Consider the following 18,688-nt stretch of genomic DNA (forward strand, 5'->3'; position numbering starts at 1 on the left):
ATATCAACAGTTTATTTTGAAGGAAAACTGAACCCATAGTAAGGTTACATGTACAATTGAGGTCCACACGGACCCCAGTTGAGAACCATTGATCTAGATGATCACATATACACTTCAACTATATATACACTCAACATCTCAGAAACAAATATACCACGCGTCAACCAGAAAATAGACACATTCGGATATGCTCATAAACATACGAACACATTAGTAATTGTCTGTATTTTTTAGATGAGGTGTTTTTATTTTCACTAGGACTAGTGACATATGGCCGAGTTTACAGTTACCCAAAGGTGCTGAGTTCAATCCTGAACGAAGGCAGTAAAAAAGTAACATTCAAAACAGAGAATCAGCAACTATGTCCCAAAGCCTAGCTGGAGTCCGAACACGGTACCCCCGTAGTAATAATAATAAAGGGTTGGGTTCGAGACTCCTAACAAACGGTTCCCCAGTTCGATACAAAACACCTGACGAAGGCCGGAGGGCAAAACGGCTGAAACGTTGTGATAATAACAACCAAGATGAGGAAGTCAGTCCGACAATGTCAATCAATACGAATACATTATATAAACTCTATTAAATAAATTCTACTCGACTATCACCAATTGTCGTGGTGTTGTCCCACCTTCGACCTGACACTTATTTGACCTTTGCCCTTTATCCTCAAGTGGCTTTTTGGCCTTTTATTGACACCTTAGTAAAAAAAAACATGTAAATTAATTGATCATCAAAAGCGAAATGAATACGTTTACATTTTTGTCATGCAATTGAGAAAGAGATTGCCCTTTATACATGCATGCGCATGGGCTTTTGTGTGTTTGCGTGTTGGGTGGTTTTCTCTATATGCTGAGGGTGCACTGTCAAAATAGCACATATAAAAATGGCACCGGAAAAATAGCAGATTAAAAAAAATGGCATACATAAAAATGGCACAATAAAATGGATTGGAAAAGTGACACATCCTTTCACTAACCCTAAGTGGCAGTTTATCCTTCTTAATTTGTGTTCTGTCCACCAATTCTGGTTACATGCCCTTAACGCGCTACTTTGGCTTAAAACACGTTAAATTTATCCACGAAACTGATCCTCATTAGAAATTAATCGGTATCCCGTTAAAAGAGATAACGAGAACTAATTTTACGATAAGCAGAAAGAGCAATATTAGGTTGGTGCAAAAATAATGTCGTTTTTTATACATATAGTTGAACGTCAAAAAACGGTATTATTATTATTATTATTATTATTATTATTATTATTATTATCATTATTATTATTATTATTATTATTATTGTTATTATTATTATTATAAAATGTTATTATTGTTGTTATTGTTATTATTATTTTTATTGTTATTGTTATTATTATTATTATAAAATGTTATTATTGTTGTTATTGTTATTGTTATTATTATTATAAAATGTTATTATTGTTGTTGTTATAGTTATTGCTTTTATTATTTTTATTGTTATTGTTATTATTGTTATTATTGTTGTTATTATTATTATAAAATGTTATTATTGTTGTTGTTATAGTTATTGCTTTTATTATTTTTATTGTTATTATTGTTATTATTATTATTATAAAATGTTATTATTGTTGTTATTGTTATTGTAATCATTATTATCATTATTATAAAATGTTATTATTGTAGTTGTTATTGTTATTGCTGTTATTATTTTTATTGTTATTGTTATTATTGTTATTATTGTTATTATTGTTATTATTATTATAAAATGTTATTATTATTGTTGTTATTGTTATATCTATTATTATTTTTATTGTTATTGTTATTGTTATTATTATTATAAAAAGTTATTATTGTTGTTATTGTTATTGTTATTATTATTAGTAGTAGTATTATAAAATGTTATTATTGTTGTTGTTATTGTTATTATTATTTTATTCTTATTGTTATTATTGTTATTATTATTATTATGTTATTATTGTTGTTATTGTTGTTGTTATTATTATTATTATTATTATTATTATAAAATGTTATTGTTGTTGTTATTGTTATTGCTATTATTATTTTTATTTTTACTGTTATTATGGTTGTTATTATTATTGTGGTTGTTGTTATTATTGTTGTTGTTGCACCAACCTTACATAAACTACAAGAAAGATTGCATAAGAAAGAAAAATGAAGAAGCATGTAATGAAAAGGCCTGCACACTAAAAATGATTGTTAGAAACCCAACCTAAAAATCTCCTGGTTTAAGTCGCTGATACAGAGACAGACAGTGACGTCAGCAAAAACAAAGTAAAAAAAACTTGCTTTAAAAAAAAAGTCAGGTTTAATGGCTGAATTTTCAAAATATTCGTTTCCTGTTTGTCTGCGATTTTTAACGAACTCAATTGATAGTATAATGTTAAGGTATGGCTTGAAAAAATGTCATAAAAAAATTAGTCGAATTCTTTCTATTAATATTTTTACACGCAGATTGAATAAGACATCCTCTTTTAGATAATGATCAGCAGAATTGGCTTTCACTATTTACGCTTACGACATAAACTCATATATATATATATATATATATATATATATATATATATATATATATATATATATATATGTGTGTGTGTGTGTGTGTGTGTGGTCATCGACATACAGTGCTCTTTCGTTATATCACAACTCATCAGTGCCGCTTGACAAGCACCTCTCCCTAACCGAGGATTGAACTTAGAACAATCGCGTTGATAGTCGGCAGTTCTACCCATCAACCCGCAGGAGCGGTGCCCGTAAATAACCTCGACAAATGTCTATTTTAAACAAACATTTGTCCACCACTTTTATAGTGCTCAAACCGCTTATTTACAATTTTTTCAGCCAATTAAGTAGCGGGTGAGACTATTTACGACAGTGCTCTACCCAAAGGGGGAGGCTTAAAATATATTTGTAGTCATCGACATAAAGTAGTGTTTCGCTGTATCTGAACTCGTCAGTGCCGATAGACTAGCACCTCTCTCAACCCGAGGATTGAGCCTAAAACCATCGTGTTGACAGTCGGCAGTTTTACCCATCGACCCTCAGGAGCGGTGCCCGTAAATAACCTCGAACAATGTCCACTTTTTATTTGTTTTACATAGACATTTATGTGTCGCTACACATTCATGAGCATGTTCCATCAGCCAGTTACAAGTAACTATAGATCTCTTCAGGCGTTATGGCGTATACGAAAGTAAAGCCGTGACTTTACTTTTGTATAAGATATGACACCTGGAGAAGTCTCTGGTAAAGTCCGTGATTATGTAACAACATGTAAATGCTTATGTAAACCAAATAATAAGTATACGTTGCCCTACTCTGATATTATATTTTGTTTGAACCGCCTTAAAACTCTATTAGTTGCTTCACCTCTGGAAATATTAACATTGAATATATATATATATATATATATATATATATATATATATATATATTATTATTAGTAGTAGTAGTATTATTATTATTATTATTATTATTATTATTGGCTCACATGGAGCTTTCACACAAGTCAACAAACGATCTGATTGGAAACCCGTGGTGTTCTCTGGAAGCTGAGTGACAACAAGTCTCCCCAGACGTCCATACCTCTCCACCTCCTTTGATAGCATTTGCAAATGAATTTGCATCATCGCAACAGCCGCTTACCATTGATTTCTCGCTGGTAGTGGCCATTGATTTATGCTGGAATTTGAGTGTCACTCAGCCTCCCCAAGGTCCCAGTTCTCTTTGCGCTTGTCCAGCCGAGGTCTGGTTGGCGCTCGCTCCTCGGTCTTTCAGTCCTTATTGATGCTTCTAGGCCCTTTGGTATCACTTTTTTTTTGGGGGGGGGAGTCGGTGATGAAACAATGGGGGGTAGTGCATGATGGGGGGGGGGATGTAGAACTTGTAAATATGCAGTTTCGGTGTTCTTCATTCCCTGTAACGCTTATTCGTTATATTGTCTTGTATTATTCTCCGCATTCAAGAGTTTTCCTTAATATTTCAGTCGTTTTCATTATTGTTAGTCGTTGTACTTTTGCAGTTATTCCTCTGATTCCAATTTCTGACATTCTTTTTTCGAAGTTTTTTCGGGATTGTTCCTAGTGCTCCTACTATTATCGGTACTATTTGAACTTTCTTAATCATCCAAATCCCTTTTTATTATTATTATTATTATTATTATTATTATTATTATTATTATTATTATTATTGCCGTTTAATCTGCTTAGTTACACATGTTTCGGTTACCGAAGCGGATAAACGATCCAGCAATTTCGTCAGACTTTAACAGAAATGGTTATTATGATTGGAAAAGTGATATTAGAAGAAGCAAGGAAAAAATAAAAGATTTCAATTCTAATTTGACAAACTTTTTAAGTTTTTAAAATTTAATTATTAAATAGACATTGACAAGGTGTGAGGTGGGGTTTAAAAACTTCAACCAGACATGGATAGGAATAGAGGGAGGGGGAGAGAGAGAGGAAAAAGGTAGAGAAGAAAGGAAGGATGTAAAATGCGTAAGACTTTGGAGGCGGTGGTAGGGGGAGAGACAGAGAGAGAGAGAGAGAGAGAAAAGGAATAAAGCAAAAAAAAAAAAACGAAATACAAGCAATCAGGAGGATGGCGCTCACAAGTGGACTTGCCTGTTTACATATGCCGTATGCAGCAGCTCTGTTATATTCTAGTAGAGGTCTGGCTAGTGCTCTTCCTATCAAGAACACGAGCGATGACACTAATGTTAAAACAAAACAGAAAACTCAAGCAAATCAAATTTATCGCAACTAACCGATTCGTACTAATCGCATTTTTCTTAATCGGAAAACAGAAACAAAAATTAAAGATTAAAACCGCATCATGTGTTTATTAAACTTAAAACCACGTATCGGATAGAAACGTTGCTTCCTCGATATTTACATATTCTAGCAATCATTTCCTTTAACTCGCAGAATATCGAATAAATTAAGGAAGGCGCACGATTGCGATGTGGGTAGCAAACATTAATTTTAATTTCCCGTGCGGTCATTCACAGTTGTCCGTGGCACACATTACATTTTTCTATCGTTTTCTGACGACTATGAAGTCCTTTTTTGCTTTCCGTCGGTGCCGCGTGTAACTGTGTGTTCGTTTTGCCGCGTGCTTGTTGACACGTTGCCTGAAACAACGCACAGAATCTAGAAAACCAACGTTTCCCAACCGGGTGAACGCCCGAGTTGCGTGGAGGTGAGGAGGCGCACCAGAAGGTTGTCACAAATGCTTTCGCTTTTATTTCGGAAATAATTAAGGGGAGATTAATTTGTGAATTTTTAATTGTATTTTTTTTTCTTGGAAGATTTATTCATGAATTAAGAAAAAAATTTTTATTACGACGATGATGATAACGACGACGATTCCGGTGGTGGTGGTGGTGGTGGTGGTGGTGGTGGTGGTGGTGGTGGTGGTGGTGGTGGTGGTGGTGGTGGTGACACTACGATTAAACTGACCTCGACGAAGATCATGGTAATGATGATGATGTTGACGCCGACGATGACAACGTCGACGATGACAACAACGCCGACGATTACGATGATGATGACAGCAACTACGATGATGATGATGATGATGATGATGATGATGATGATGATGATGATGATGATTGTACATTTCACTAAAGCTTCATGTTTTAATTGTATGACAAATTCATAATTTTGTTATGAATAAATTCTGTAAAGACTAAAGATTAAATTAAAGAGGAAATCATGTAGAAAGCAAGACAATATCAAATTAAAAAAATGACAATATCAAATTAAAAAAATGACAATATCAAAATAAAAAAATGACCATATCAAATTAAAAAAATGACAATATCAAAATAAAAAATGACAATATCAAATTAAAAAAATGACAATATAAAATTAAAAAAATGGCAATATCAAAATAAAAAATGACAATATCAAATTAAAAAAAAATGACAATATCAAATTTAAAAAATGACAATATCAAAATAAAAAAATGACAATATCAAATTAAAAAAATGACAATATGCAAATTTAAAAAATGACAACATCAAATTAAAAAAATGACAATATCAAATTTAAAAAATGACAATATCAAATTAAAAAAAATGACAATATCAAAATTAACAAAAATGACAATATCAAAATAAAAAAATGACAATATCATAATAAAAAAATGACAATATTCAATCAATGAAAAAAATTATTTAATTTTTACTGATAACATTAATGCAAGCAATAATAAAAAGTTATTGATGAGAATTCAGAGTATCTAAGTAAACAAAGCGAGTATGCGAGATCTCCCTTCAGGAATGAAAATTTTACGTTCACCATGACTAATGCTTGTGCAAAATTTCAATAAAATCCAAGACGTGATTATTGAGAACAGTAGGAACAAATGAACAGACGAACGATTTGGGGGGCAACTTTACCCCTATAATGATCCCTAGGGGGCAACCAGAGTTATCCGGGAAAATCCGTTCTGGCAAAACGTTACCTTCACCATGACTAATGTTTGTTCAAAATTTGAACAAAAAGGTGTTGTTATTGAGAAATGTGTGAAAAAACGAACAGACGAACAGACGAACGGGAGTGAATTTTATTTTAATTATAAATTATCAATCATCTTACTCAATATATATATATATATATATATATATATATATATATATATATAGAGAGAGAGAGAGAGAGAGAGAGAGAGAGAGATAGATAGATAGATAGATAGATATAGATATAGATATAGATATATATATATATAGATATATAGATACACACACACACACACACACACATATATATATATATATATATATATATATATATATATATATTATAAGTACTTGTGTGCACATATTTATGTATTTTAGTCTACATTTACTTATCTGCACATCTCTTACGCAATTATGTTATTTTTTTCATCACTTATTTAAAAAAATGGCTCATACGTGCAATCTTCTGAAGTGAAAATTGTCTCATCCCCTTTATGTTTAATGAACTCTTTCGTATTACGTCATGTTAAATGCGAGAACTCCCTCTTGTGCAAATAGCAAGGTTTACAAAGACCGTTAATTAAAACATTCTGAAAAGAAACAAAATAAAAACAGATGTTAGAACCCTTATCGTGTAAACATCCGGGTCAGAAGTTTAGATAGCACAGTTAAAATTATATTAAGCAACTAAAACAATGTTTGTTTAAAGATGTACCTCATACTAAAGTTAAGCAACGTTTAGACTGGTCAATACCAGATGGGTGGCCAATTTAGGAATTCCAGTCGCTGTCTGTAGAAGGACGTCGATACCTCCCTGCAAGAGTTGCAAAAACCTAACGTCATCATCTCTCCTGCGAATGAGGATCGCTTGTGAATTTCATATTCCCATGGAACTTCCACTTTTGGAGGAACCCGTTAATCCCGCATAGGGCTAGTGCCGTTTCCATTTTTTCCGAAGGGTGGGTAAAATTAATTCCCCGTTCTATGTCCCTTCGCGATTCTATCGACGTCCACCTCCTAAATGTTTAGAAGTAAAAGAACAAAATTAGGAAAACAATATAACAAAAAAAGACTAAACAATTTTACAGCAGAACAATGAAGAAGAAGTTGTTCACTCAAGTGCACTTATGGCAGTTGAAATAAGATTGATAATTAAGGTGCAGTTGATAAATGACCGGACATATTTAGAATTAGTTTGCGGGCAGTGTTTCGTGCGGCGGTGAATTATGAGACGGTTTGCGAATATCATATACACACATACACACATGCACACATGCATACACATATACACACATACACAGACATACATATGCACACATACACACACATACACACATGCACACATTCACCCATGCGCACATGCACACATATGCACACCTATACACACATATACACATACATACACACATATACACACATATGCATACACATAGATGCACACATATACACACATGCACCTATACACATATACACATATACACACATACACATATACACACATTTGCAGAATGTGTTAGTGTTAGTGTTTTTAGCTTTCATTTTATTTTATGAACCCAAGCGCCTAAAAGAAAATATGGTTTCATCATGCCCTTACAATGATTAAGATCAAAAATATAATGATGCTATGGTTACAATCTTCGTTCCAATTTTCAAGCTATTGATTACGAAAAATGTCTAAAATTTAAGATGTGGCCGTATTAAACAGAAATTAATGTTCAAGCGTTCTTTAGTGACTATGTTTCTTCATTTGTGATGAGAGTCATTGCATTCCAGCTAACTTGACGCAAACAACGACCTGTGTCTCAAACATTCATTATTGTTGATCTTGGATAGGACACACACAACGATGACAATCATGGACCACAAATCATGCCACAATGTGGATTAGCTAACCATGTGTGCAACTTTGACAACCAATAGGAATACAGAAGACAAATCAGTTTAAGTAAATACGTTTACGTAACATCTTTAAAATATACATTCTATAAAACTCTCGTTCTTTCTTGCTACACATGTATATCAATTCGAAAAATTTCATTAATATATTTTGAAAAACTTTAAATTTTTACTGTGTAAGTCTCCCTGCAGCAAGATCATGTGCCGATATGTGAAAATAATGTTAAACACGATATCTTCCACGTGAGGTTGGAATTAATCAAAGTGGAAAATTTTATTAGATATTAAGTTTATGTGTCAGATTATCACTTTACGGAGGAAATTAAGTTTCAAATGAAATCTCGCGAAGAAGAACACTCTGGCTTTTTGACTTTTGAGATGACTGTTTGGACTCTTATTTTTTCAAAACCTTGTCTAAGTTCGCTTCTCGGTTCTGGGGACTTGAAAAGTTAGCGTAAAATGTTAAAGAACAATACAAGAAAAAAATATGAAACCATTAAGCAAATATGTTTTGGCGTTTATTTTCTTATTCTGTTTTACGATTACAGTTACAAGAAGAAAGGAAGACCCAGAAACTTCGACTGATACATCACAACTGCGATCATCTTTACAGTCAAATATCACTACTCATTGAGACCATTACAATGTGTCAACGGTTGAGGCGAACGGATGTTTCTATCGGTCAAATAACCAACGGCATGGTAAATTACGCAATTCGATAACTCCGTTCAGTCTCGAAAGACAAAGGATACCCCCTGTAAGGGCAGCTGCGCGTGTAATTGTGGGGGAACAACACGTATCCTGAATCGGCGCTTTTTGAGTCCAGTGGCAAGGAGAAGTTCGGGACGACTGGAAACAATGTTGAGATAAGTGGAATGCACAGCAGCGCCTAGAAGTTCCAAATCGTCACCGAGTTAGTACTGAATAATATCATTGAAAAGGTATGAATCTTAGGCCCCTCTAATATGGATAACATAGATATATGTTAAATTAATCCTATACGATGAAGTATTAACAACGAAAGAGCGGGATGCTGTATTAGGTAACCTAAAAAGAGTTGATGTGCCGTAAAACAGAGTCAAGAAACTAAAACACGTATTTCATGAACCAAAAAATTAGCAGATGTCACATCAAAGAGCCATTGGTAGATCCAAACATTTTACAGGCCTCTCGCCAAGCCAATTAATTCGTAAGCAGATTTTTCTTTTCAAACAGATGGGGTGGGAGGGAATGGGAGTCTTATTTAACAGCTAAACCGACGCGCATGTCTATTTCTTCACCCGACAGGTGGCGCTGGATAGAAAAAAAAAAGAAAGAAAAAAAAACAAGAATTGAGATTTTTTTTTTCTTTTTAAGATGCGTTAATCCAATCTATGCGTTTATCCATGAATAGCTTATTTTATATTTACACGGGACAGACCAACGAACAAGTATGTAGTTTTATTGAACCCTATCGTAAAATGGGTGTAACGCTAGGGATATATTGAGAGAAATGCGCCATAAACGCCACTGTGGAACGCATTGGACGCATTCGGTAACATATATATATTTCATCATACGTTTAGTAAGAAATTAGTAATGGGACGATTCCTATATGTTTCTTGATTCCGATACAATTACCGATTCCGATTCTTTACACATCTCTAAATATTTAACTATAAAAGTGCTTTTTCCCCCGGTTACCGCAAAAAAAAAAACAAAAAAAAAACACGTGTAAAATGTGCACATATTTTGTCAACTGTAAAAATACAGTCGTGTGGGGGGGGGAGATCTATAAATTTTAGCTTTATTGGTAGTTTAAAATGAATAAATATATAGTATTTTAATGTTACTACCAACAATAGATGATTTTGTTTTAAACAGAATCAAATAACTAAAAAAAGGATAATTAAAAGAATCGTTTTGGCATCGGAAAATAGGCATAAATTTTTCCGATTCCGATACCCCAAAGAGTTCCGATTTTCCGATTCCCATTCTGATTCTGGTTAATCGTCCCAACAATATAAGAATTGTTGCTAAAACGGTATTTTATGCAAATATTCAATGGAACAGATGAGTTTGCTTCTCTTGAAATAGTAATAATGCATTTTTTTTTTCTACAATATTTTTTTATATTTGGTGGGGAGTTGGGTATTATTTTCATTATTCGGAATACTGTTCTCATCTTGGATGCTATTCTCACAGCATTTCGTAATAAGATCTCCTGGTATGGCTAAACCACACTAGATTCTACGAGGAATGGCGCACCAAGTGTCGATGTTTCTAATGCATTTGATCCATTTGTTGACAGAATTATCCATCGTAATGGTTTCGCCTAAAGAATTGTAATGGATGAGATCGGCCACAGACCACCAAACAGTCAGCATTCCCTTCTTTTGGTGCAACTCTTGCTTCAGAAAGTGTCGTAGAGCTTTGTCGCCGTCTAACCGCTGAGCTGAGCGTCGCCGGTTGTCGTAAAGAACTCACTTTTCATCGCAAGTCACAGGTTGGTCGAGGAACGAGTGGTTCTTGCTGCGTAAAAGAAGAGAAGATGACACTTCATAACAGCGTTTCGTTTGGTTGTCGTTCAATTCGTAAGGCGCCCATTTATCAAGTTTTTTGGTTTTTCCAATCTCTTTTAAGTGGTTGAAAATCGTCGTATTCGTTACGTCGAATTCAGAAGCGAGTTCTCGGACAGTTGTGTGTGGATTGGCTTCGAATAGGGCTCTTAAGTGATCGTTGTCAACATCCAATAGCTGATCACTACGCTCTTCATCTTCAACACTCTTGTCGCTGCCACGAAATTCTTTAAACCACCATTGTAGAATGCGTTCAGTAGTAATTCCTAGGCTAAACAGTTCGTTGATATCACGAGCAGTTTCAGCAGCTTTTCGGCCTAGCTTGAATTGACATAAGAAAATTGCGTGAATTGACGTTCTTTCATCTTGTATTCAACGTTTTGAAAAAAGACAATTATTTTGAAACTATTGTAATTTAAATGATTAGGTTGGGCGAAAAACGTTCTTTAAACTGATATATAAAGTGTAGGTAATATAACGAAAACTCATTTGAAAATCCACTGTTTGAAATCAAAATTATAAATGCCAGATCTTTTTCGCCAACCTAATATATACTTCGACGTCAGCTTCAAAACTATCGGACAAAATTGTACTACTGTGACCCGATGATCGTCCTTGTGATCGCATTACAATAAAACACAAAACGAATACTTAAGCTCTGTGCGTGCGCGTGTGTGTGTTGATGTGCGTGTGTAGATGTGTGCGTGTGGGTGTGTGTGTGTGTGTGTGTGTGTGTGTGTGTGTGTGTGTGTGTGTGTGTGTGTGTGGTACCGTCAGTTAGCATAGAAAAAAGAACCTCAAACGTTGTCTCTTGCTAGCTGTCTGGACGCATCAATGTCTAGCGGTTTGCTTCTTGGGCCGATCTACTCTCGCTTGGCTTCGAAACCAACTTTTCCGATTTCTCCCGGGGGATCCCTAAGTCGCCAACTGTCCCAAATTAGGGACTGTCTTCAACTGTCTCAAACTCAAGACTGTCCGTAAATCTTCCCAACTATCGTAACGTAACGTAATTTGTCGTAAACTGTCGCAAAATTCATTGATTCCTATCAATGTCCTATACCTTTGCTCAGCTGATAAACTTATTTTCTGTTTTATGTTATTTTTATTCTTATTTGTTTATTTCCTAACATTTGGACGCGGAAAGTATCGCACTACATTTGCCATGAAGCATCCATGAAATCCCGGGTACGAATTTTTATTTTTTATTTTTATTTTATTTATTTATTATTATTTTTTTTTTTTTTTTAGATTTCAAGGCGATACGGAAACTCAAACAACATATTAATAACACTGTGAAAAGATAGAAGCGGCCTCTGTGCTTCAACCTGTAAGTCGTACTTGACTAAGTGCCAATATCACCCATGTGTTTTACTAAACCAGACCTGGTAACTACAAACTGACATGTGGTTAGCAAATATTACGCCTTGTTTATTACTTACGCAACTGTAAAACATTTTATCCACATTTATATTAAACATAAATAATGCTTCATTTTTTTTCATTGAAAGACACGAACGTTCAGGCAACGAAACAATGAAAAACGTTACTACCATTTTGAAAAATAAAAATTTAACCCTTTAACTTGTATGAGAAATCTAGTAGAATACCTGCCCCAGGACGGTGAAAATAATTCCCCGGAAAGAACAGTTTCGCACCATTTTTATATACTAAATGTTAAATTAAGATATAATGATACTGAACCTAATGCCTAGAATCTTTATTCGATTTCTAATCAAAATACATTACTGTTACTGGTCTCATAATTCGCCAGGTTCGTAGTGGCCGTGCATGGTAGGTTAACAGTAATACAGCTGGCTCCACTTGATGCGATTGCGGGCAAGTAGCTGGGTGACATGGAAGCTTTTCCTTGTTCAATCAAGGATTTTGTTGATTCACTTCTGTCTGCACAGTCTTCTTCAAAGACAAGCTACAATTTTTTTTCAACATCCCAGGCCTTATACCCTTTTTCATCATTAACCTACAATTATATTACTAATATTTTGTGTGACACAAAAAAATCTCTTCTACTCTTTATGGTGATCAGCACTCTATTTTCCAAAGTACCTGGGTATATATATATATATATTTCATTCTCCACTCCCATCTTCTCTTGAGTGATTTGCAACATAATAGCCACATCTGCCATTGTACCCCGTCTGCCCCTTACTCCATGTCAGGGAACATTTCATTCGTTCTCTGAAATTGATTAACAACTAGATCCGCTCACGCTGGACAGAATATCTGCCGTTCTCTGCTATGTCGGAAAAACATTTTCCAATGTCGGTAACCGCAACCGGCACTATTTTTAGGCCCATAGCTCTGCGGAAAATATCGGATTTCCACACATAAAGGACACAAATTTGCTCCATGTTGATTTTACTCAAGATCAACAGAAATCACAAATAAAAAATAAATAAAATAATGAAATTAATAACCGCTAACGCTAACTCTAAAATTCTAATATATATGTTGACCATATATATGCTGACCATACAAAAATTAAATTCCATTTAATCCCCAATTTTTTTTTTTAATTTCTTCATCTAGTTTATTTAACTTGGTATCCACCCTTTTTTTCTATCTTAACTTATTTGGCCAAAACTTCACTCCTGTTGGTTTTATTTATTCTACACCATCGTCACACCTGAGTGGTCGAAACACAATGGTCCAATGCCATCATGGTTGTCCATGCATATCGTTGAGGCACCCTTTACCTCCAAGAATGAGCTTTTTACAAACGTCCTTATACTCGCATTTTAGGATCATGTAGAGATCACGATAATCTCTCGTCACAGCTATAATGCGCTTCCATAAGCACATGACCCCTAGGAGATAACGGATTTTCCTTATAACATTACGAGAGCATTTTCCTATGTCTTCCGCCGAATTATGAATTCGGAGAAACCCCCACTAAAAACCAATGAATAAAAATATTCCGCGACCATCTCGAAAACTAGAACAAATATCGACTGAATCCTTGACCCTTCCAAAACTCAAGAACTAGTTGACCCCTTACTCATAGCCCAGTAGTCTGGTTTTTTTTTTTGGGGGGGGGGGTTCTATTTCTTACTTCGGTACACCGCTTAAATTTTCTTATTATTTCTTAGTCTTTTTTCTAATTTTATTATTATTATTTTTTAATTAAGAACATGTTCTTAATTTTAAATCAATCATTATTTAAATAAACCCCACAAGGCAAAGATCACTCGACTTGCTCATTCTGCGAAAAAAGAATTACATGTCAAAAAACCATTTTTTTTTCTTATACGATATTGATGCGAGAAAAAATCACAGTCGTTTACAAAAATACATAGATATTTACAATTAAAATACATAGTCGTTTAAAAAAATAATTCACTTGTAAACTTCTAGAACGTCCTTCATCAAAAAAAAGTTAAACAACAAAATAATAGATCCATGGAAACTAAAATTGTCCACGTCACCAAAACTCTGAGGTTTTCTGAAAAAAAAAATCGCCTTTTACTATTTAACAAAAAATATATTTCAAAATCGTTTCATTTACACACATACATATACATAATTAAATTAATCAGTAGAAAAACTTCTGTTGTATGCCACATCATCGGTCCCTCTATTATATTAAGAACAAGTGATTTTTTTTCCAAACATCCATAAAACTCGATACCTTTTAGACAACACTTATGTGTTATTTTTCTTAATCTAAAAAAAAATCATTTTCTATTCTACATTGCATATATATTAAAATTCCATTATGGAGTTTACATCCATTTACATACAATGTATAACATATTTCCCAGTCACAAGAAAACATCCTAAAAAAAAACACAATACAATTAAAATACTTGTAAAAAAGACAGAAAAATGCAACATTTCGTCAATGGAGCAGGGGTTGAATCTCTGCTGACACTGCGAGACATATTAGGTTGGCGACTCTCTTTTGAAACCTATCCAAATGTGGCAACAATACTCCATACATGGGCGAATAGTAGCCTTATAGAGGTACAGAATACTCCCAGGCGCAAGAAACTTTCTAGCACGGCAGAGAGAGACCACGTTCTTTGCAGCAGCCTTGACAATGCCCTCAATGTATGTAAGGCATCTACATTCTAACGAACTTATTTCTTTCTCTGTGACACGCATATATTAAAACGCTTTTATTTTTGTTAAATTCCACCCCTTCTGTCTCTTACCCCTATCTCTCTCGCTCTCTCTCTCTCTTTCTCTCTTTCTCTCTCTCTCTCTCTCTCTCTCTCTCTCTCTCTCTCTCTCTATTTCATGTTTATTGTGGCAGAAATGCGCTCTCTCAATCTTTTCTTTGCTTATCATAATTGTATTTTGAGTAGAATCAGCAAAAAACGTCAGCCGTTTATTAGTCATGCGCGATGAAATACTTTCTCTTAACGACACGTCCAACGTGTTAAACCATGACTTGAACTTTTTTCGATCATAGAATTTTCACGACACACCAGATACCGTTCTCTCTCTATCGTTTTATTGTCTGCAATGTTTTTTTTTTCTTTTTCTTTTCTTTTTTTAACCTACATCCGACCACGTTCTTGCAAATAAACAAAGACTTGGCATTTAAATCAAAATGTGTTGCGTTCTTCCAAACAAATCATTTTTTAAAGAAGAAAAACTACTTACCCAGAACTTAATGTTCCTATTTACAATGCCTCCCCACGGGACAGTGTTCGACACCAGGGCCATTCCAGATTAATAGTAACTAGCAGGGAGACCCGGTCGACGTTGTCTGGGATTAAATGAGGGGTAACATATGTTCCACACTGCCAATACTTTTGTTGCCAACAAAATCGGTGGTAATTGCCCACTTTATAATCAAATCGATTAATTGTCTGCTATAGTCGGGGGTCCACCACGGTGCAACGAAATGAAGCTCCACACGTCTCTCCGCGGCGATTTAGTTCATAATACATTGTAGTCTGCATTTCACCGTAGAGAACCTACTGTCAATTTATAAATTATTACTATATAATGGCTTCAATTAAAGTTTAAAATGCAAAAGTCAAGTATCACTGTTCAAATTTGCTCTAAACATAAACATTCATTTCGAACGCGCCCCTGTCTTATCAAAGAGCTTAGTGTTAATTTTATACGCAGACCCTTCTCCTTGTGAAGTGAAGAAACTTCCCAATGCAATTCTGATGTTAAGCTGCACCAGAGCATTAACTGTCGTCAAAATCGCACTGTTCCTTCTTTAATCGGATTCTTTCGATTATCGATTTTTGAGCCTTATCGGGAAGAGTTCGAGACAAAACCTATCTTAGAACATTGTCAGACGCATAAGTAAATTTGTGTGAAATTGAAAAAAATCGCCCCAGGTGTTTCCGAGTTTATAGGAAACAAACTCGCACGCACACATACGTGCACACATACACGCACACACGCGCGCACACACATGCACACATATACACAAACACAGCGAGACATGATTCACAACGAGACATAATGGAGTATGTAAGTACCTCCAATGGACCATCCGTAAAAAATTAAACATCCAATGTTGCAGCAAGTCTTGGGAACATCAACCTGAAAGAACAGTTGGAAATGACTTATATGCCATACATTACAACCATGTAATCCCTACAGCTACCTTGAAAATGCTGCTGTGAAACCTGACATAGTTATAATGGAATAAGTTAAAGATAGTTTCAACCTTGGTTGAAGTGAATGTCCCTAATGATGGAGGTCTGAACAGAGCTGGAAGAGAGAAACAGAGCAAATATCAAGGTCTCATGTATGATATGAAAATAAACTGGAATCTTAAGAATATATCAATCATACCAGTTATTATAGGTGCCACAGGGCTTATGAAGAAGAATTTGAAGTCCTACCTCACTGGTGAACCAAATGCAAAATAGATCCAGACAATTGCACTTAAGGGAACAGTGAGGATACTAAAAAGAGCTCTCGGTTGGTTTCAATAAAAAGCAGGAGAATGTCTTTGTATTTTACGTATTTGGATATGTAGCATACTTTTCATTTGATATTTAATGTTTGCTTCCCCGCAGTGACTGAACCAACAGTACATTTTTTTTTACATAGGCATCACCACTTATCCAGGCACAGAGGCCACTCGAGCATAAAGGTTAAAGAGTGTACAGTAGTCAATTGGACAATATAGTAATCGTTAGTAATGGAAATTCGGTAAATTTGTTAACTTAATTGGAACGGCTCATCAAGAACTTGTTTACATTGGACTTGAAGACAACCATATTGTAATCAGCTGGAAAGCAGGAAAACAGAAGACAGTTCCACAGGCGTGCAGTTCTAAGAAAGAAGCTTTGTTCATGGAATCTACGTTTTGGTTTTGGCACAGATAAATAGTGGGAAGGGGGAAATTATTGATAATGTTTTCAGCTAGACGAGTATTTCCTGTGAAAGTTTGGCGAGGGGGGAGCATAGATTGAAGCTCAGTCGAGCACTTGCCATGAAAATAACGATAAAGTAAAGACAAAATCGGAACATCTCTTTTGTGAGATAGAGGTTGTAGGGAAGAGAAAAGAACATCTCCTACGAGGCTACGAAGTTTATTTTGAACTCTATCAAGGCAGGATAAGTCCTTCTAACAGCTCCTGCCCAGATGTATTTTGGTCGACATTGCTCTGTTGAGAACCTGCTGTGGTTTTATTAAATTATTTTTATATGTAATGGCTTGAACTGAAGTTTAAAATGCAAAAGTCAAGTATCAAGGTTCAATTGTGCGCTAAACAGAAATATTAATTTCAAACGCACCCCCCGCCTTATCAAAGAACTTACTGTTGGTTTTATATGCCTAGCGTTTCTGCTTCTCCGTGATAATGACTTTGCTAGGGTTATAAATTATGACGAGTAGTCAAACAAATAGAGTAAGAAAGTTGATTTACAAGCAATAAAGTTTTCTGTTCTTTCTCTCTACATCCCTAATGACTTTCCATACTGGATTACTAAAAGAAACGTCAAACTAGTGGGAAGCATCCTCATTTTAAAGTTGATTGTGATTAGCCCTATTTTTTTAATTGTATTTTCACTCCAAACAAGGCACAGTGCCAGTTTAATGTAGGGGCTAATATCTGGGACATAAATTGCAGGGATTCCGTGTAGAGAGTGGAGCAGCAAGATGTATGTTTACATTAAACTTCAACTTCTCCATGTCAATGCAGTTGAGGAAGCAGGAAACCGGATGATATTTTACTGCTGATGCAATTCTCTATCTATATAAAAGCAAAGTACGTCCAAGGATGGAGTACTGCTGCCATATCTGGGCAGGAGCTGCTAAAAATAGCCTATCCTTCCCTGACAGAGTACAAAATAGACTTCGTAGCCTAGTAGGGGATGCCCTTTGCTCTTCCCTACAATCTCTCTCGCACAGAAGAGACGTTGCGAATCCGTCTTTGTTTTATCGTTATGTTACAGAGAGAGAGAGAGAGAGGGAGAGAGAGAGGGAGAGAGAGAGAGAGAGGGGAGAGTAAACGTGGAGGTAAACACGTTTACCAGAACCGAAGGTCAGCTGACCAAATTACGTATGTGTGACGTGGTAACGTTGGCTAGATCGGTGAGATTTGATTTGGGCTTTGAAGAAGACGAACGTTTTTTCCGTTGTCTCCCCCTCTTTACTGGGGAGGGGGAGACGAACGCTGACGTGTGTGAAGAAGAACCCACACAAGCAGATTTCACTTCCACCTTCTGCAGGACCTCTGGGGAAAGTGAAATAAAAACTATAAAACCCATTCATCGTTTTGGAGTGATAAATCTTCGTCAAACAGGTATCAAGTCTCCCTCCCGGATGAGAAATTCCCAGAT

The sequence above is a fragment of the Euprymna scolopes genome, chromosome 34, assembly GCF_053919585.1.
Source record: "Euprymna scolopes isolate OS-2025 chromosome 34, ASM5391958v1, whole genome shotgun sequence".
Lineage (NCBI taxonomy): Eukaryota > Metazoa > Mollusca > Cephalopoda > Sepiida > Sepiolidae > Euprymna > Euprymna scolopes.